This window comes from Leucopleurus acutus (genome assembly GCF_964270905.1).
Source record: "Leucopleurus acutus genome assembly, chromosome: 7".
In the NCBI taxonomy this organism is placed as follows: Eukaryota; Metazoa; Chordata; class Mammalia; order Artiodactyla; family Delphinidae; genus Leucopleurus; species Leucopleurus acutus.
Window position 1 is genome coordinate 59868159 of NC_139150.1, and position 22679 is coordinate 59890837.

Consider the following 22679-nt stretch of genomic DNA (forward strand, 5'->3'; position numbering starts at 1 on the left):
CATGTGCTATGACAGCTACTTCCCACTAGCTATCTATTTTACATTTGGTAGTGTATATATGTCCATGCCACTCTCTCACTTCGTCCCAGCTTACCCTTCCCCCTCCCTGTGTCCTAAAGTCCATTCTTTATGTCTGCGTCTTTATTCCTGTCCTGCCCATAGGTTCTTCAGAACCTTTTTTTTTTTTTAGATTCCATATATACGTGTTAGCATACGGTTATTTGTTTTTCTCTTTCTGACTTCACTCTGTATGACAGACTCTAGGTCCATCCACCTCACTACAAATAACTCAATTTTGTTTCTTTTTATGGCTGAGTAATATTCCATTGTATATATGTGCCACATCTTCTTTAACCATTCATCTGTCGATGGAAACTTAGGTTGCTTCCATGTCCTGGCTACTGTAAATAGAGCTGCAGTGGACATTGGGTTACATGACTCTTTTTGAATTATGGTTTTCTCAGGGTATATGCCCAGTAGTGGGATGGCTGGGTCATATGGTAGTTCTATTCCTAGTTTTTTGAGGAACCTCCATACTGTTCTCCATAGTGGCTGTATCAATTTACATTCCCACCAACAGTGCAAGAGGGCTCCCTTTTCTTCACACCCTCTCCAGCATCTGTTGTTTGTAGATTTTTTGATGATGGCCATTCTGACTGCTGTAAGGTGATACCTCATTGTAGCTGTGATTTGAATTTCTCTAATGATTAGTGATGTTGAGCAGCCTTTCATGTGTTTGTTGGCAATCTGTATGTCTTCTTTGCAGAAATGTCTATTTAGATCTTCTGCTCATCTTTGGGTTGGGTTGTTTGTTTTTTTTGATATTGAGCTGCATGAGCTACCTGTATATCCTGGAGATTTATCCTTTGTAAGTTGCTTCGTTTGCAAATATTTTTATCCCACTCTAAGAGTTGTCTTTTCATCTTGTTTATGGTTTCCTTTGTTGTGCAAAAACTTTTAAGTTCCATTAGGTCTATTATTTTATTTTTGTTTTTATTTCCATTACTCTAGGAGGTGGGTCAGAAAGGATCTTGCTGTGCTGTATGGCATAGAGTGTTCTGCCTATGTTTTCCTCTAACAGTTTTATAGTGTCTGGCCTTACATTTAGGTATTTAATCCATTTTGAGTTTATTTTTGTGTATGGTGTTAGGGAGTGTTCTAATTTCATTCTTTTACATGTAGCTGTCCAGTTTTCCTAGTACCACTTATTGAAGAGGCTGTCTTGTCTCCATTGTATATTCTTGACTCCTTTATCAAACATAAGGTGACCATATGTGCGTGGTTTATCTCTGGGCTTTCTATCCAGTTCCATTGATCTATATTTCTGTTTTTGTGCCAGTACCACACTGTCTTGATTACTGTAGCTTTGTATTATAGTGTGAAGTCAGGGAACCTGATTCCACCAGCTCCGTTTTTCTTTCTCAAGATTGCTTTGGGTATTCGGGGTCTTTTGTGTTTCCATGCAAACTGTAAATTTTTTGTTCTAATTCTGTGAAAAATGCCATTGGTAGTTTGACAGGGATTGCATTGAATCTGTAGATTGCTTTGGGTACTATAGTCATTTTCAAAATATTGATTCTTCCAATCCAAGAACAATGGTATATCTCTCCACATGTTTGTATCATCTTTAATTTCTTTCATCAGTGTCTTATAGTTTTCGGCATACAGGGCTTTTGTCTCCTTAGGCAGGTTTATTCCTAGCTATTTTATTCTTTTTGTTGCAATGGTAAATGGGAGTGTTTCCTCAATTTCTCTTTCAGATGTTTCATCATTAGTTTATAGGAATGCCAGAGATTTCTGTGCATTAATTTTGTATCCTGCTACTTTACCAAACTCATTGATTAGCTCTAGTAATTTTCTGGTAGCATCTTTAGGATTCTCTATGTAGAGCATCATGCCATCTGCAAAGAGTGAAAGTTTTACTTCTTCTTTTCCAATCTGGATTCCTTTATTCCTTTTTCTTCTCTGATTACTGTGGCTAAAACTTCCAAAACTATGTTGAATAAGAGTGGTGAGAGTGGGCAACATTGTCTTGTTCCTGATCTTAGAGGAAATGGTTTCAGTTTTTCACCATTGAGAACGATGTTGGCTGTGGGTTTGTCATATATGGCCTTTATTATGTTGAGGTAAGTTCCCTCTATGCCTACTTTCTGCAGAGTTTTTATCAAAAATTGGTGTTGAATTTTGTTGAAAGCTTTTCCTGCATCTATTGAGATGATCATATGGTTTTTCTCCTTCAATTTGTTAATATGGTGTATCACATTGATTTGCGTATATTGAAGAATCTTTACATTCCTGGGATAAACCCCACTTGATCATGGTGTATGATCCTTTTAACGTGTTGTTGGATTCTGTTTGCTACTATTTTGTTGAGGATTTTTGCATCTAAGTTCACCAGTTATATTGGTCTGTAGTTTTCTTTTTTTGTGACATCTTTGTCTGGTTTTGTTATCAGGGTGATGGTGGCCTTGTAGAATGAGTTTGGAAGTGTTCTTCCCTCTGTTATATTTTGGAAGAGCTTGAGAAGGACAGGTGTTAGCTCTTCTCTAAATGTTTGATAGAATTCGCCTGTGAAGCCATCTGGTCCTGGGCTTTTGTTTGTTGGAAGATTTTTAATCACAGTTTCAATTTCAGTGTGTGTGATTGGTCTGTTTATATTTTCTATTTCTTGCTGTCTCAGTCTCGGGAGGTTGTGCTTTTTAAAGAATGTGTCCATTTCTTCCAGGTTGTCCATTTTATTGGCATATAGTTCCTTGTAGTAATCTTCCATGATCCTTTGTATTTCTGCAATGTCAGTTACTTCTCCTTTTTCATTTCTAATTCTATTGATTTGAGTCCTCTTCCTTTTTTTCTTGATGTGTCTGACTAGTGGTTTATTAGTTTTGTTTATCTTCTCAAAGAACCAACTTTTAGTTTTATTGATCTTAGCTCTTATTTCTTTCATTTCTTTTTCATTTATTTCTCATCTGATTTTTATGATTTCTTTCGTTCTGCTAACTTTGGGTTGTTTTTTTTTTTGTTCTTCTTTCTCTAATTGCTTTACGTGTAAGGTTAGGGTGTTTGTTTGAGATGTTTCTTGTTTCTTGAGGTAGGATTGTATTGCTATAAACTGCCCTCTTACAACTGCTTTTGCTGCATCCCATAGGTTTTGGGTCGTTGTGTTTTCATTGACATTTGTTTCTAGGTATTTTTTGATTTGCTCTTGGATTTCTTCAATGATCTCTTGGTTATTTAGTAGTGTATTGTTTAGCCTCTTTGTGTTTGTATTTTTTACAGACTTTTTCCTGTAACTGATACCTAGTCTCATAGTATTGTGGTCGGAAAAGATACTTGATACAATTTCAATTTTCTTAAATTTAGCAAGGCTTGATTTGTGCCCCAAGATGTGATCTATCCTGGAGAATGTTCCATGAGAACTTGAGAAGAAAGTGTATTCTGTTGTTTTTGGATGGAATGTCCTATGAATATTAATTAAGTCCATCTTGTTTAATGTTTCATTTAAAGCTTGTATTTCCTTATTTATTTTCATTTTGGATGATCTGTCCATTGGTGAAAGTGGGGTGTTAAAGTCCCCTACTATAATTGTGTTGCTGTCGATTTCCTCTTTTATGGCTTTAGCATTTGCCTTACGTACTGAGGTGCTCCTATGTTCGGTGCATAAATATTTACATTGTTATATCTTCTTTTTGGATTGATCCCTTGATCATTATGTAGTGTTCTTCTTTGTCTCTTGTAATAGTCTTTATTTTAATGTCTATTTTGTCTGATATGAGAATTGCTACTCCAGCTTTCTTTTGATTTCCATTTGCATGGAATATCTTTTTTCATCCCCTTATTTTCAGTCTGTATGTGTCCCTAGGTTTGAAGTGGGTCTCTTGTAGACAGCATATATATGGGTCTTGTTTGGAACACACATTTCTATGACCAAGTTGGAGCAGAAGGGAAGGTCATTAACAGCAGAAATAGCATGAAATGCCAGGAAAAATGAGCACAAAAACGTGCTCTCTCCTTTTGTACTTTTGTTTAACATACATGTTGCTTTTGTACTTTTGATCCCTTTAAATACATCCAGTTAATCCATAAAGAAGGGGTAACTGAAATAAAAGGCATTCTATGCATTTGTAGTCTGCCTTCAGACTTTTTTCAAGTTAGGCTTATTTCTTCTTTTTAACCACTTTTTATCAGTATAATCTTTGCTCATCAGCAAAAGTTGTGTGTGTGTGTGTGTGTGTGTGTGTGTGTGTTTCCTGTTTTGGCTGCCAGTTCCCATTCAGCCATTTGGATTCGGCAGCTTGGTTTTGCTCTATCATCCAAAGTTTAGACCCTTCATCTCTTTACAAAATGGGTTTCATTGCCTAGCCCTGTGCACATTATACAACTTCTATCTATCTGTCCAAAAAGGGAGATAAGACCTGCCCTGACCTTCTGAACATGAGCAGGCTGGAGATGGTAACCCAGTTGGAAAAATCTCAGACTATGAGAAAGGAGCAAAGTTACCAAGGCTTGTTACCAACAGAGTGTAAACAAGACACTCCCTTTGTGATACTCAAGTGCAATCATAGGAGTGTGAGCACCTGCAAAAATCATGCCATGAACATTAGCCCCTTTCTGGATTGTGATGCTATATTATGCCAGGCTCCCTGTTGAAGTTGGATATTCTCCCCCACATACAAACTCCAAACTTCCTGACAATTTGTTAGTTGTGAATAGCTCTAGTGGCACTGCTCCCAGGATTTCTCTTGAGAGAACGTTTTCCGCTCTCTCACAAGACCAGATGCAGTTACCAGACTTAGAGTGTGAAAGTCTGGCAAATGTTTGATTAGGTGGCTGGCTTAGCACTCAAACTAATCATCCACTGGGCTTTGCTTTCGCCTTCAATAAAGGAAGATCTCAATTGCCTATTTTTGTTTTTTTTAAATTTGTGGTATTTCCAAGAAATAATGACTCTTGCTCTTTGTTTCAGGGAGAAAAAGGAACAGTGGTAATCAAGAATCAGAAAACATACACCATGACGATTATGACATCGCTTGAGAAATGAACAAGCTGAGATGTTTCTTTATCTTCTTGACTTAAAAATTTCGAATTTTCTCCATAATCTTTGATAATTAATGTCCACTATATTATGTTTTTTATATAGGAAGGAATCCTGTATATTTAGCGCTCAGCACACATATCAAAAATACCTAGCGTATAACGGACACATAGTATGAATAAATCTCTAGGATACTGTATTAGTTTGCTAGGACAGCCATAACAAAATACCAAAGAATTGGAGATTTAAACAACAGAAATTTACTTTCTTACAGGTCTGGAAGTTGGAACTTTGAGATCAAGGTGCTGGCAAGTTTAGTTTCTCCTGAGACCTCTCTCCACGCCTTGCAGACGACCACCTTCTCTTTTTCTCCTCACATGGACTTTTCTTTGAGCACATGTACCTCTGGTGTTTCTTCCTCTTCTAAGAAGGACATAGGTCCTATCAAATTAGGTTCCCACACCTATGACCTCGTTTAATCTTAATTACCTCTTTAAAGGCCCATCTCCAATGATAGCTACACTGGGTATTAGGGTTAACATGAATTTGGGGTGAACACAAATCAGTCCATAAAGGGAACTTTCTCAAAATATGTCCTACAGACACGCTGAGTATTGTTCAAATTCAGATTCCTGGACAGAAATCAACATATATTGAATCAAAATTTCCAGTGTAAAGCTTGGAATGTGAAATGTTAATAAAAACAGAAAGAGTGATTCTTTTGCACAATAAAAATGGAAATTGCTATTATAGGAGTAATATCTGGGTCAATTGGGTCCAGAGAGCAGCTTATACATTTACTCTTCTGGCTCAGGCATCACACTGTCTCTTTATTTTCATTCCATCTCTTCATTCAACACTTTTCTTCATTGTACCATTTTTGCCTCTATACAGTTCTTCAAGCTCTTCTATTCCCTCACAGCTGAATACATTATTTGTTTAAAGTGTGATTCAAAGAAATAGAAAGGTCAAAGAAAGGATTGTGACTTTTTTTTTTTTTACTTTTATGTGTACTTCCCATTCAATGAAATTAATTAAGGATTTTAATTCCTTTGAGTTGGATTTGCTATCTCCGCAGTATTATAGATAAAATCTAGTATAATAACATGAATTTATATGAAAGATTTCAGTTGTTTTTTTTCTTTTTTACACAAGAAATTCTGTGACAGAAAGTAACACCAAGAACAATTAAAAACACACATGCATTAACAATATTATCTTTGTCTCAAATTAAAAAAAGAAAAAGACAATCAGTTACAGAGACCATAGAACCACACTGCTATATACTTCTTTGATTACTTTTTCATTCATAACAGAAGTAGTTAGGGAATGAAAAAAAAATTACTTAGGATTTTTTCAAACGGATTATGAAGACAGTTTCTATGTCAAACTTTCTTGTTGAAATTAAATTTTTAGTTACTATGAAGTAAATTCTTACTATGTATGTGATTCTGTGCTGCTCACTGACATATATCATATTGTAGTTAATTTTTAAGCTAACCTAACAGGAAAGACTTGTTATTACTCTTATTTTGTGGATTAGGAAAAAAAAAAGTCAAGAATCTATTTTAAAAAAATCCTGGAACTAATGATTGAGCATAGAAGCAACAGGATATAAGGTCAATATGCAAAAATTAGCTGCTTCCCTACAAACTGGAAATAAACAACTGGAACTTCAAATTAAAAATATATATATATACTATTTACAATAGCACAAAAAATGAAATACACAGTCATAAATCAAACAAAAGATGTACAGAATCTGTATGTGGAAAATTACAAAACTGATAAAATAAACCAAAGAAAATCTAAATAAATGAAGAGATTTTTTACATTTGGAAATGGATTGGAAGACTCAATATTGCCAAATGTCAATTATTCTTAAAGATCTATAGACTTAATGACCTATTGCAATTTCAATGAAAATCTCAGCAAGCCATTTTGTATACGGCAATCCAATTCTAAAATTCATATGGAAAGGCAAAAGACAAAAGATAGCTAACACAATACTGAAGAAGAAAAACAAAGTTAGATGACTCACCCTATACAATTTCAAAATGTATTGTAAAGCTACAATAATTAAGACAGCAGGGTAATGGTAAATAATAGACATATATCAATGAGACAGCATAGAGAGTCCTATCTTTAACGAAGAAGTAAATGTACTTTAATAGAGAAAATACACATTTTCAACAAACGATTCTGGAACAACTGGATGTCAATATGCAAAAAAAAAAAAAAAGATGAACCTAGACAGAGACCTCATAACTTTCACAAAAATTAACGCTAAAAGAATATAAAGCAAAATATAAGGGCAAAAATTCTAGAAGGAAACAAAGAAAATTGATGTGGCTTTCAATTTGGTGATGAATTTTTAAGTATAACAAAAATCACGACCTAGGGAAAAAATGCTAAGTTGTACATTATTATTATTTTTTTTTTTTGTGATATGCAGGCCTCTCACCGTTGTGGCCTCTCCCGTTGCAGAGCACAGGCTCCGGACGCACAGGCTCAGCGGCCATGGCTCATGGGCCCAGCCGCTCTGCGTCATGTGGGATCTTCCCGGACCGGGGCACAAACCTGTGTCCCCTGCATCGGCAGGCGGACTCTCAACCACTGCGCCACCAGGGAAGCCCTAAGTTGTACATTATTAAAACTAAATCATCATGCTCTGTGAAGGATACTATTAACAGAAGGATATGATTAGCCACAGACTGGGAGAAAATATTTGTAAAATGCATATTTAATAAAGGGCTTGTATCCAAAATATACAAAGAAGTCTTAAAAGTCAACAATAACAAACAAATCATTCAAAATGCAGACAAAAGATGTGAACAGATAACTCACCAAAGAAGGTATGTAGATGTAAACTAAGTATGCGAAAATATACACAGTATTTCCCATCATGGAAATACAAATTAAAACTACAATGAGCTATTTTTATGTGCCTATTAAAATTGCTAAAATAAAAAAATACTGACAATACCAATCACTAGCAAGGACACAAACCAACAAGAACTCTCATTCACTGCTTTCGAAATAATATATCCCTTTTCTAAGATAGTTTTGCAATCTTTTTACAAAGCTAAACTAGTTCTATACAATCTACTTATCACATACCCAGATATTTAATGAACTGATTTGAAAACATATATGCACATAAAACCTGCACAAAAAGTGTTTATAGCAGTTTTATTCATAACAGCCCCAAACTGAAGCAACCACATGTCCTTCAATAGGTAAATGGATAAGCAAACTGTGGGAGGTCCATATGAGGGAATATTTCAGCAGTAAAAAGGAATGAGCCATCAAGCCATATAAAGACATGGATAAATGCATTTTGCTAAGTGAAGGAAGCCAGTATGAAAAGGTTACAAGCAAAGCAATAGAGATGGTAAACAGATCAGTGGTTGTCACGGGGTTTCTGTTAAGGGAGAGGGGGTTAGGCAGAGCTTGTAATAGAACTTTAGGGCAGTGAAACTGTACAGTAATATTGTAATAGTGGATATATGACAATATGCATTTGTCAATATCCATGGACATTTATTTAAAAAGTGAACCTTAACTTGTGAAAATTAAAAAACCATATATATATATATATATATATATATATATATATATATATATATATATATTTATATATGGTCATGGGATACCAGAATGGAGTGCAGACTGTGAAAAAAAAATCTAACTGCATTACAAATTATGAAACAGCCTTGTTGGAGGGAGTGGGGGGAGGGGGAAGGTGCTGACCTAAGTAACTTTGGAAATGAATGTAGTCTCTAAGACTAAAGGCAAAAAAAGAAACTGCACATAAACATTGCACTATAATTGATGAAGTTGTCTCCCACAGGTGGATGGGTTAGCAATTCACAAACCACAATACTTGTATAATGGAATCGAGCAATTAATTAACTAGATGGAGAATAGTGACAGCCAGATCACTCACCATTTGGGTAGAACTTTATAGATAAGAAAGGGCAACAGGTTAGAATGATCCATGTGGTGATGTATTAGAGATAGAGATATCCATATGAACTCATGTTAGCTTAATATAAGATACAGATAAATACATATAAAAATATTTCACAATAAGCATGTTTAGCACCCAAATCTTGATTTCAAATGTCATTCTCCAGTAAAAGAAACCAGGACTGCTTAGAGAAATTGATGATTGTAAGACTGGGCCAGGAAATACAAAAGATGATCCAAGAGCAACTGTGAGTGCCAAAAAAGAAAGTGTTAAAAAAGATCCACAGTGATAGGAATATGTCAAAGGGACACAGGAGCCAACTGAAAAGACTTTCACAGCTGAAATAATTTGAGCCACACAATAGATATCCATGTATCCGCACTGATATGAATAAATTATTAAATAAATAAATAAGGGAAAAGAGACAAATTTTTCATGCAGAAGAATGTCAGAAAATTTATTAAGATAATCCACTCTTGAGGTAATAGAGCATAGATTTACTCTCCTTAAGTTTAGGTGATACATCCCTACAAAGAGTACAGTAGAAAGGAGGAAAATGGAATAACTTTACAGTGGAGAAACTTGACAAACACTGCTTTAGCCAGGTGATCGAGATTCACATCAACAGTTACAACTGATATTGATAGTATGTACCCTTGATATGATGGGATGAAAATGGCACTTTACTTCCTCCCCAATCCCATGAACCTAGACTAACATGAGAAAAACATTAGACAAATACCAATTGAGAGACATTTTGCCAAATATGTGCCTAGTATTCCTCAAAATTGTAAAGGTCATCAAAAATAAAGAAAGTCTGAAGAACAGTTACAGCCAAGAGAGCCTATAAGACAGGACAACTAAATGTGGTATCCTGGATGGGGCTGTGGGATAGAGAAAGGGCATTAAGGAAAATTACAGAAATCCAAATAGGTATGCACTTTAGCCAATAAGAAGAAGAAAACAAAAACAAACAAACAAAAAACCCCACAAAAAACCTCAAGTCACAAAATATTTATGTGATTTGCGAAAAACCACAAATCTGGAAAATGGCAGCATATTGGTTGGAGGTCAGTTCCTCTGACTTTGAGTCCAGAGCTCTTTCTACTATGAGAGAAGAGGCCTCATCACTCTGCATTCCACAGCCTCAGACTTCCACGTCATTGATGGTGGCCAATAGTCAAGGAACTAAAAGGTTTCCTGTTGGCAAGAGCCAGATGTTTTTTTCAGCTAGATTCTATTAACTTTATCCTCCACTCATTTTTGTGATGGTTTTATGATAAAGTAGGTGTGAAACATTCTATTGGGTTTGGATGAGTTTTGAAAGATTTTTCAATTGCTGATTTTATTAAAATATACATGAATACTTTTGCAATTTTAATGAACTAATAACTTTTAAAATCAGCATAGCTTGAAAATGGAATGAAAGAGAACTTCCAGTCATTCTTAGTAAAGGGTAAAGTGTACATAAAATACTGTGATATTGATAACTCTCTTTATAAGCATCAAATAAATATTCTACAGAGTGAAACGTTACCTAGTGTGAGTTGTCACAAATTATGCCAGATCTTGTATTCAGGAGCCCATTATAGGTGTTTCAGATATCCACCACAATTGCAGGTATTCAAATGGCCAACTCAACTCTGCCTTAAGTTTACTGGACTGAATTACGGCACCAGAAGGTATTTGGGTCCTCTCACCAGCCTACTTATACACCGTTTGATAACATGGGCCATTTGGCTTCTTGCTCATCCCTGCAGGTTTCTTTGGTGGCCTGAGAATGTTTAGATAACAATAATACTCACAGCAATGCAAAATAGCTCACAGTTTTTCAGTCCAAGCCCAAAGCCGTGCCATTTCCAGAAAAAATAAATTACATAAAAATCAAAGAATGTGGCTCAATTATAGACCCTCTTTATGTACCTGTCTACTCAGGATGTTACTGGCTCAGTTTGGATCTCTGGAATTTCTAAAACTGACAGAGGAATAGTATTTTTAACCTTTTTAAAGTTTTGGGAACTATTGAGACTGATGAATCCTTTGATGGTCTTTCCAGAAAAAAAAAAAAAAAAAAAAAAAGAATGCACAATCACACTACATTTTAATTGACTTCCATGTTGTTTTCCCTGACCTTCCTAAAGCCATGGATGCCAAGGTAAGGTTGTCCATCTTTGAGGTTATTCAGAAATCCTTCTGTACCAGATCTGATTTAGAGTAAAGAGTGGGCTCCTGTGAGTTCCTTGCATACCATGTACATTCAGCTAATGTTTCTGAACCAGAGTAGCAGAAAGGATTTGATGAGCTAAGTGAAAGTACACATGGTCTATATAGTATCAATCTGAAGCCATCTGAAATGTTGCAATATATCCACCATTTAAGACCTCCAATAACATGGGAACATTGCTTCCCTTAACCACTTTATGGAATACTTTCATTTTCCCCAGGAGTTTTGGAGAAATTTTACGTAGTCAAATAATTCAAGTTTCACTTCTATTCCTTTCCATAAATAAGAAGATGAGAGTAGAAGAAGGTAGGGTAGAAGAAGATGAGTGTAGAAGAAGAAAGAATGAGAGAAACTGAATAAACTCCAAGTCTGTAAATTCATTCTCTAGATATATACTAAGTGGATGTAATGAAGTTAACAAGCCATTGATGCAAACATTGAAATGGAAATAAAATGAAGATTTCCAGTGGATTATAGTACATATTCATTTCTACCAAGGGGAAAAACACAGTAAAACAAGGTTTGCTTCTTTTCTGAGTAATTGCAATACCTTACATTTATTTTTATTACCTAAGATGTATTTGTTGAAGAAGAGGACCCCTGAAGTTACATATGATTATTAACTATAAAACAAAAAAATATAGTAATTCTGAAGTATGCTTTTTTCCATTTTTAAAATCTCTAGAAACAGAGTATTAAAAATGATTAAAAACAAATCTAAGCCCATGATGACAACTTACTTACTAAAGCTTTTGGATTATGTTACATGCTCATTCATTTATTTTCCATAGCACTTACCACATTATATCATATAAATTTATTATTTACTGTTATGATTATAGTGGATTTTCATCAGTTTTGTTCATTGATATTCACAAGAGCCTAGACAGTGCTTTGAGCATAGAAGGCACCCAATAAATAGTTGATGAATGAATAAATTATTTCTTTCATCTATGTTTCAATTATGTGGGTGGCGTTGCTTGTGTTTAGGATAAAGGTGAGATATTATATAGATATACTGATTCCAGGATCTTTGTAAAATTAAAGTTTTGGAGTCTATATTAAACTTAACTATGCTTATCTAACAAATGGGAGATGACCAAGGACTTGGGGTCTTGTCATTTCTAGAATCATCTATCCAAAATATCATCCTTCATAACCTGTGCCTTGTTAATTGATTGCCTTCTGCATAAGTACTTTAAAATCCTCACATTTATGTTGGTCGTCCTGTGGAACAGGAAAAACATATTCACCTTTACTGTCTACTCACATTATCTCTTGGGGTCAGATTAACTGATGATTTATTACAGGTTCCTGACAAAGGTTTTAATTCTGGCCTCAATGTCTCCATAAGAGTTATCTGATCTGTAACCTCTTCTCATTTTCATTGCCAACATCTTCATATCCTCATTATTTTTCATTTGAACTACTGTAAGTAGCCCTCTCATTTCTTGAGTACATATTTCAGTGGCCATTATATACCATACACTGCCCCCCGCCTCTCTCTCCTCCACCCGCAGTTTCATAGCCACTACGTCCCCATATATCTGCTACAAGCTAATCTTCTTGAACCACAGTACTCATCGTAACTCTCCTCTGCTCACAGACCATCTGGAGACAGAGGATTAACAGCAGGCTACACCTTTCCTCCATGGGAAGATGTTTTCAGGTATAACTTCTTCAGCTCTGTTTATTTGAAAATGCATCAACAGGGAACAGTGTTAATAGACTTCGTTGTCTATTAACTCTCATTGGCGAACTACATCTGTACTGGGAGGACTGAGTGAACATACAGATCCTTGAAGACTTAACGAGACAAAAATTGTACAAAAACCGCTGGGAAATACAAGGCTTGGCTTCCCTGTGTGATGTTTGTTGCAAAAAGCACGGCCCTTGAGGAGGCCTGTCAGCCACTCCTAGAGGCTCTCAGGTATGGGGCTTCCCTGTGCAAAGGTGGCTGCACCCACTCATGTGATCTCAACCCTTCTAATCAACCTGCCCCTTGTGGGATGTGGGAAGCAGCGCCTGGACTACCATAAGAACTTTGAGGAAAACTTATTTAATGAAGTTATGCTGATATGCTCTCTTTCCCTTCTTTCCTCAAAGTTACATAAATGTGGTACAGGTTGTGGTCAGTTGTGCCCCATAAAGATGTGCCGTATAAAAAATGTCAATTTGAAAGATCAAGATCACTGCTCGATTTGTAGGGTAGATGTTCAGCATCAACTCTCTCATTGCCTAGCTCTATAGCCTGGCACACACTACATCCAGCCCAACTTCAACTTCATTTCTCTTTCTCCTCTAAAGCCAATGCCGATGTCTATACCTGAAAGTAAAATGCATTACAATCTGAGAATCACTATAGACTCCAAGCAACTTGTGGAGAGAATCAAAATCTCATACATTTTGTAACTCTCCCATCCCTTATATGCAGTACTTGACATATTTTAAGTTCTCAATTTTTTATGGGAATGAATTAGCCACAGAGAAATACCTTAGGACGGAATAATTCAAAGAACCCTCAGAAATATCAGGAAATCCTTAGTGAATGACTCCAGAGTAATAACCACGAAGAATAAGTCTAAATATAACCATATAGTGATAATTATGTAAAGTCCTAGAACTTTACAGTACAAAAGAACTTCTCCATTTAATACTATCTAGCCTTCTACTTACTGTTGTCACCTTTAAAAATCCTGACCAGGAGACTGGTCATCTACTCTCTTCTTAACTTTTCAGATTATGAGTCAATCATAATTTAACTACTCATGAAATAACCTGTGTAACAGTTAGCTCTAATTTCTCTAATTTTCTTCCAGTTACTTTATCAACATTTGTCTCCTTAGGAATTTTTATCCATTGTTTCTTATTCTTTTTTTTTTTTTTTTCTGTAAAATACCCTCTTTCTCTTCCAGTTGATAATTCTGGAAATATTTTAGAGATAGTTTTAGTATTTTCTCCTATACTTCTCCTTTGAACAACATTAACTATAAGACATGATTTTCAGACTCCTCGCCATCTGGCTGCTTTTTTCTAAACTTGTTCTGGTTGAATATTATCCAGCTTAAATCTACTTCCAATCACCAATGTGAATGGAGATTTTCTTGTGGTTGTTGAAATTCAAATAATTATGTACAGACAATTTTCAGATCTCTGTCCTTTGCTCTTGGGCTTACCAGTGTTTTAAGGCTTAAAATGTTCTCTTAAGGGACCATCCTGTTTTACAGTTACCCTTCCCTCCAAGCCAATGCCCACTGCCAGTTCTGGAAAGGAAAAATGGTGCTGGCAAGCTTCCACTAGTTTCCAGCTTAAGGCTGTGTCTGACTATTTGATATGAACTGATCTGATCTAAGTAGACAAGCCATTGCAGCTATTCTGAGGGCTTTACTCTTCCAGATGGCAAATTCACTCTTGGCCTCGTACACGGGGACTGCACTAAAAGAGATGGTAATACATGGTAATATTCCTCTTGAATCCAAATGTGCATTGGCAGGAATGAAATCCTGAGGCCACCCTCAGGCTTTTTCTTTTCTTTCTTTCTTCATTAATTTTTTTTTTTTTTTTTTTTTTCTAGAGCATCCAGGCAGGAGGCACTCCAGAATCTACCATGCCACTACATTGCCACATGCTTGAGTGCATAGATCAAGACTGAAGATTAGAACTTTAATTCTGGCCTTGCTACTAATTATGTGATTTGGATTAAATACAGTGCCCTGCAACCAACAAACGTCTCCCTTGCCTCAACTGCTTTATCTATGAAATTCAAAGATCCTTTCCAGCTGTAAATCTCTGTGTCTGTCTTAATCATTTTGTGACTTGTTTAAGGTTGGTTTCTCTCACTTTGAGGATGTGTGCTTAGCAAATGCAGTCATTCTGAAACCAATTAAAATGGGAGTGTTTGCACTGACTCCTAACGGAGATGCATTTCACACAGTTAGGCATTTACTGTGAATAACTCTCAGGGAGTATATGAACAAATTTCAGAGCATGCAAGGTAATTCAATCCTCAGTTTCTTTCTTTTCCTGCTTGGTGTGCACAATCCCATTCTGACAGATGACACTGCCAAATGTGTGGGCAGAACAAGGAACTGTGTGACAGAAGAGAGAAGTACTGCGCAGACACCAAGCACAAATAGAGAAGAAGAAGGAGAAAACATCACTAATGGTCTAAGTAAAACCTAAAAGCCAAGGAAACAGCATACACTTAAATGATAAGTTAAGGAACCTTTCTGCAACTGCCTGACAGCATATCCTCTAAAGGAAACTAGTTGCAAATCATCACCATTAGAGCTGGTAGCACAGAGGAGCAAAACAGTTCCCAGTAAAGGAAAACCAGGCAGGAGCAGGAAAATCCAAAATGAAATAGAAATAATGACAGTTTTACCAGAGGACAAAATGCTGTATGTCCTTTGTTAGACTACACCAGAATGTTAACACTGCATATGCAGAGTAGATGCAATAGGGAGGCATTGGTATTCAAACCACTTGTCAAAGCCACACTTTAATCCAATCATGACACAAGGGAGAAGAATAGAGAAATTAGGAATGTATTAAAAGAAACAGGAAGAATTGGGAATAGAAAGGGTGACAAGTTTAAACTGCTTAAACTCTTAGCCCTCCCCTATCAGAAGACTCACATTTATCTGTCTGAAACCAGTGAGGAAACATATTTTACATACAAATAACAGACCAGCCACAGTAAAGGGCTTTGCCCTCAGTATATAATGATAGATGAAATCTACTACCATACACATTATAGATTTTTTTTAAAGTGATCATAACACCATTTCTTTACAGGGGCTTTTATTCCTTAATTAGGGAGGTTTTAGGGCTCAGGGCAGGCTGCCCCCAAATTTGTCGAAGTGCCATATTGATTATTTTGAACTAAAGGTGCTTGAGAAACAGCTGGTGCAAGAAGGATGCTCTGACCCTCTTCTCTGTCTCCCTGAAAGCAGGAAATAAATCTCCCATTGGAAAGGTACCCTCCCTGTATTGGGAGGTAGAGAGACATTCTTATCACCAGAGATTGGGAATTCAGGGCAGAGAAGGTTATATACACAAATCTTCTTACCTCTTTACTAATTTACTATCCCAAGCCCAAACTCTGTCTGGATTCTTCACTGATTAAGCACCCAAGCCTAATTTGTCTTGTCAATTCGTCACAAATTTACTGTTTGTCTAAAAAGCATAAAAGCTGCCTACTTTGGCCACTTCTTAGGTCTCATTTCTATGAGACCTCCCTGCATCCAAATTAAATGTGTTATTGTTGTTTTTCCTCCTCTTAATCAATTTTGTGTCAATTTAAGTATTTAGACCCTCCTAAAGAACTCAAGAAAGGTCAGGGTGAGGGGGTGGGGCATAATTTCCCCCATCCCCAGTAGAGACAAAGATACAAGATAAAATTACCATTTTATACTCTAGAGAATTATAAAACTATTATCTTGAAAATTAATTTCCTGATGAGTTAAGCATACTGTTATCAGTGTGAATATTCTAAAAAATCCAATTATATAGGGACAAATGGATTAGAAGTCTTACAGGCAGGTGCCTAGTCTCATATTTCTCAGCTACCCTCAATGGAATGCCATAGACACGTCTAAGGTTTTCAACTTGTGGCTGTTTGAAAAGAACCTCATATAGTACATAATGTCTGTGTAAGGAGGAATAGATAACGCTTTTGAAACATTTGTTTCTCAAAGCCTGGACAAACTGTGTTTAGGGAGCTGATTCTTGTCAGGAAATTGACATTTATATAGCACCCTCTAATGAAAGCATAGAGTTTTAGTGGAAACTTAAAATATAAATACAAATTATTTAATAGGGGAGATAATGCTATCAAGGAACCCTCAGGAATGGGTCAACACTAGGGCTGTACTAATCTATAGTCATCTTAGAGTACTGGGCTCAAGATCATACTTGATCACTTAATGGCCATGTGACTTTGGATGAGTTTCTGAAATTTCCTATTCTCTATTTTCAAAACATAGATAATAATAGGGACCGTAACTATCTCCTAAGGTATAAGTACCAAGTGACACAACATATGTAAAATACTTCTAAATCACAATGTTCTATAGTGGTTTTTTTAGGTGTTATTTCATGATACTCAGAAAAAAATGTTCAGTGACTATATCAACAATGCTTTTTCCATGTTTAGCTAGCCTTTCTGAAGTATAAAAAAACACATTTTTTTCATCTTTATTTCTACAGTGCCTAGTATAATGTCAGATACTCTAATGGGGATTCTATAATTACATTTTCAATAAAATAATAAGCTAAACCAAACTGTATCTCTGTTACACTATGAGAGGGACTAAAGAAAATATAGAAATATGTAATATAAATAGAACTATGCTCCGGGAAAAATTGAAATCCATTAATAAATCTATTTTTGTTTTTCATATATTCATCTATTACTAAACCAGAGTTATAACTCATTCACATATTATTTTACATTAATGGCATGGCTGTATTTATTGGTATTTTTAGATACTGATATTAATCTCTCTCCAAGTATCACCACCTGGACATAATCATTTAGTTCAGAGGTCAGCAGACTTTTCTGTCAAGGGCTAGATAATGATTATTTTATGTTTTGTGAGTCACAAATACTCAATTCCGCCCCGCAGTGTGAAAATATCCAGAGATGTTATGTAACAAACGGGTGTGGCTATGTTACAATAAAACTTTATTTACAAAATTCAGTGGTGAACCAAATTTGGGCCTCAGGCTGTAGTATACTGACCTTTGTTTAGTTCAACAAAAAGTACTTAGAACATTATACGTCAAGCACACAGAAATTTTAGCATACATAGAAAGTCTCAATAAGAGCCTCGGCTTTCTGGGATAAAAACACACAGGATAATGTCATGAAGGTGCACAGATCTAAACCATAGCCATGACTTGAAATAGTGTGGAGAAATTTAACATCAGTGCCTTTCACAGGGTATGTGTCCTCCTGGTGTGAGGGGGTAGGCTGGGCTGGTACATGAACATTCATTAAGATTAGTTATAAAATATTAGAATTTCTCTTTTGTTCTCTTTCAACATTTCAACTTATGTATGTAATATAATTATACAATATATGAGTATAATTTTATATGCATTATATTCATGTAATTTACAAATAAATATATACCCATTTTCAGGACATGTACCCAACCTTTTGCAATTGATGCAGCAAGAGATTTAAAAAAATGGAGTCAGTGGAACTTAGATAATCAATTAATTTAAAGATCAGATGAACATGAGTGATAGGAAAATTATACAGAATATTGACTTTGTAGTAAATCTGGTCAGCATAATTTTGAATTGTAAAATACCCTTCATGTGAGAGTTAATGGGGTTTATTTATAATTGCTGGGAATATTTTTAAGCACCCTAAAATAGGAGTACAATTCAGGAGCCCAATCTTGTGATTAAAAGATCAAGTTCTGCAGTGAAAGCCACCATTTCTGTTGGTCACTCATTTTCTTGTTGAGAAATTTAAGACTCCATGGAGCTCAGTATGTCATGAGAGACCCAAGCGGGAATGGGAAAGAGATGCTGATTATGAGCTAATGTCAGGAAATAAGGTAAAGAGTAAAAAGTAGGGAAGAATGATAAAGAATAATGGTGCATGCACACACACACTCACACACACACAGCACAAAGAGTCTTGCTGTTTGCTTAGTAGCAACAACTGCCCAGGTGGGAAAAAATCAGTTGAAGCCATTATCGTGCCCTCTAATTTTTAGGTAAAGAAATTCTGTTTTATCAGTTTCCTTAGTGGTCATCAGTAATGTTTTTGAATGTTCTTCTAATATATTTAGAAATACCTGATGAACTGCCAACTTCTACTTAATGAAAGGCTTTGCTTCATGAAATCTAATAAGAGATGTGACTAAGTAGTCTCCAGCTCTCCTTAGTACCATTCACTCATGTGCTTACAATTAACACAGTGTTTCTAGGATACAAGATTAAAACAATATAAAACCCTAGCAGCATAATAAAGACCCAATTGTGGTCTAATTTGATGCCCATATGATTGACTCAGTGCAGTGTACAGAAATCACTTGTTAGGATCACTTGAAAACAATTTTTAAAAAAACAGTTCAACTCCAAATTTATAGGAACTGGGAAAGGATTTTAACACATTGGTAGTACTTAATAACGGCTGAAAAAAATGGGTAAATTTCATAGCCACAAACCAGAAGTCTAATACTATCCAATAAATGGCCTAATTGTATAATTTGTATAAAAAGATGCTGAAACCTTATTTTCAGTTTTAGATACATGTGGTAACTCCATCTAAAAATAGCACATGATAATCCACCGTCGGTACTACACCATTTGGGAGTCTGTTTCCCACAGTATCTTAGCAGTTGTCAGCAGTAGAACAATCCAACCATTCTCTCTTTTGCAGTCACTCTGATTGCCACTGAAAGAAACTTCGTATTCTGGAGCTCAGTCGTTTACGCAGTAGTTTAAACTATTGCCTGCCTCAGTGATATGAAGTGGAAAGTGAATCCATTTCAGATCAGACAGATCTGTGCTTGGTTCCACATCCCTGTCCCTTTCTAAGAACAGATCTTGGACAAATACTTCTGATGCTATGGTCCTCATTTTAGGCACATGAAGAGCTTCTTGCTGGTTGTGAGGATTGAGGTTAAGTTTATTAAGCATGTAAGTCCCATGTCTACCTATATACCTATGCTGAAGGGCTCAACAGCAGCTCTTCAAAGAACTTTCTAGGCTACTCCTTATTGTATCTTGTTTGGGACAAATATACACATACACACAAACACACACACATATATATATATAACTTTGTTGCAACCATTCCTTTGAAAATGTGATTTCAATCTAGGAGGTTGTCTGGATTCAAATCTCAAATATACTCTTTATAATTTAAATGACCTTTCTATGCATAAGTCTATCCATCTGTAAAATGGGTCTTAATGAGATACTAAATAAGTTAATATGCATAAAAAGCTTATAGCAGTCCCCATTTTTAGGAAAGGAAAAGATGCTCGTCTTCGACCTCCAAAAAGACCCAAACTTAGCTTAGGCCTCAGCAATATTATTTGCTGACCATTGAAGTAATCTGCTATAAGCCTTTTAAAAATAACTGAGAAATATTTTTAGGTAAAAAACAAACCAGTCAGCAAAACATGAACAATGTTTTTTTTTCCCACAAAATGTTTTGAAGTTATTTCTTTTAGAAACTAAAAACTAATGTAATATACATAATAAAGAGTTAGCTAAATGTTACACTTTCTAAAAACTAAACTTTATACACTCACATATACATATTGCATACATTTTATGTTTAAATTCTTCTCCCAAATGGAAATGTTCCTTTTCACTCTGGCTCAAAGACAGCATTAGGACTGAATTTTCAGTCTTTAAGATTTGGAATTTACATAAAATAATGCCTACATGTATGATTACTAGATGCTCCAATTATGCTAAGTTTTTTTTTATTTGTTTGTTTTTAATAGCAACCATTGAAGATGTGGCAAACTTTGCTCTCAATATTGATCCTTTAGAGTGTAGTTTATTCATTATATCACTATAACTACAGCTTCCTATCAAACTTGGGCAAAGAAGAGACTGGAAAGAAATCTAGTAACACTGAGAGACTAATATAATAACTGATCATTTAGAGTGCCATGAGATCTCTCCAAAATATCCCTTTACAGAACACCCAGAGGAAATTAAGTGCTCATCTTGCTTTGTAGGTAGAAACAAGTGATCCAATGTTTTATAACTGAATGTACTAGTAGAAAATGACTGCTTAGCATTGCAACAATTATTATGAGATAAGCATTTGGCACCTCTGGAAAAACAAACAAGCATTTCCTGTGAAGGAAAATAGGAAGTATCATGGTAGCTTTATCTAAGCTTCATGGAATAACTTTGTGGAAATGTTTATAAATTTGAAATTTCAATATAATAACTTCTCATTTAAGTGTAATCTTCTGAAGACTATAAGTATAGTCTACTTCTTTTGGAAAGTATAAATTCTTCCCAAGGTACAATCAAATATACTTCAATATGTCAAAATATGTTTGCAATATTTTAGGATGAATTTCTTTAAGGCAGTACAGGCAATTACTAAATTATGATTTATATATTAATCAATTTATTAATTTAGTTATTCAACTAAAATTTATCAAGTAACTAGTAAGTAGTAATAAAAAAGACTATTTACAAGCTTGCTGTCTTGAGCAGTCATCTTTTTCCATGGAAACAGTGCTATGCAAGATTAACTCCCCATGACAATCCACAAAATGAACTTTATACCTACCAAAGTGCATTGCACTAAGTAGGACAACTTCATCTCTACCTAGCACCAAAGGTTTCCACAGGAAAAGGTAACTGGAATTTCCAGCTGTGATGCAAGAAATGAGTATGCTTTTAACAGAAGTAATTCTAAAATATATAAGACATACATACTTCCATGCATGTAGACCTCAAGTATACAACTTCTGATTTATGATCAGACAATAGGAAAAAAGATTCAGAAACCCAGTTCCTCTAGAAAATTCAATCTATACACTCTTGAAGCACAAAGATGGAGAAAAGAAGATATGCTTCCCATATCTATTTGTCTGTATGAAAGAAGGTAACTCTAGGTCAACTTCATCTTCAGGAAGGGAAAAGAACTAGAGTGTTATTGAACTCAAGAAGTCTACAAGGTGGGGATAGTAGTTAAGCATTTCTGATATTTAGTAAAGTTAATCAATCTCTCTTAATTTTAGTTTCCTCATTTATAAAATATATCAGACACTTTTTCCTACCTACCTTTTTGGATTGTTGTATCAAATAATACATTACACATAAAGTGTTCAGCACAGAGGTTAATCACGGAATATGCTCATTAAAGTTTGGCTGTGAACATTTCTGAGTGATGGAAATGTTCTGAAATTGGATAATGATGATAGTTGCAAAACTTTGTGAATATATTAAATACCACTGAATTGTACACTTTAAAACAGTGAATTTTATTTTATGTAAAACTTTATTGTGTGAATTATATCTAAACAAGGTTAGCTATGACCGTATTTATCACCAATATAAAACACATTAGTAAATACAAAATATTTTGTACATATATATTTTGTGGGTTTTTTTCCCTGTCTTGAAATAGTATGGAACCCAAGTCTATAAAATCAATTTCACACAGTAACAGCTATCTTGAATTCCTTTAGCTTTACCGTAACTTTTCCTTATACCATAAGGTATAATAATGGTGGATAGGGCAAGCAACATGTGGGATTGGAAAATGGAGTGATAAAAGATGATGAAGTCAATGAGTTTTTAAAAATTGCTGAGATATCATGATTTAGATGAATCAATATACTTAAGTTTGGCTAAAAATAAGTGGGCAACATTGAAGAGTATAAAATAGGATATGGCATAACACCCGGTCCAATTAATCCATCACTAGAGAAGTAGTCATTGGA

The 22679-nt window shown here is 35.2% G+C and overlaps 1 long non-coding RNA gene across 1 annotated transcript in view; it reads right to left on the reverse strand.

The window, feature by feature from the left end:
• The window catches only part of LOC309964139, a 567331-nt gene that overhangs the window by 36902 nt on the left and 507750 nt on the right, over nt 1–22679 (reverse strand). The window lies entirely within an intron of this gene.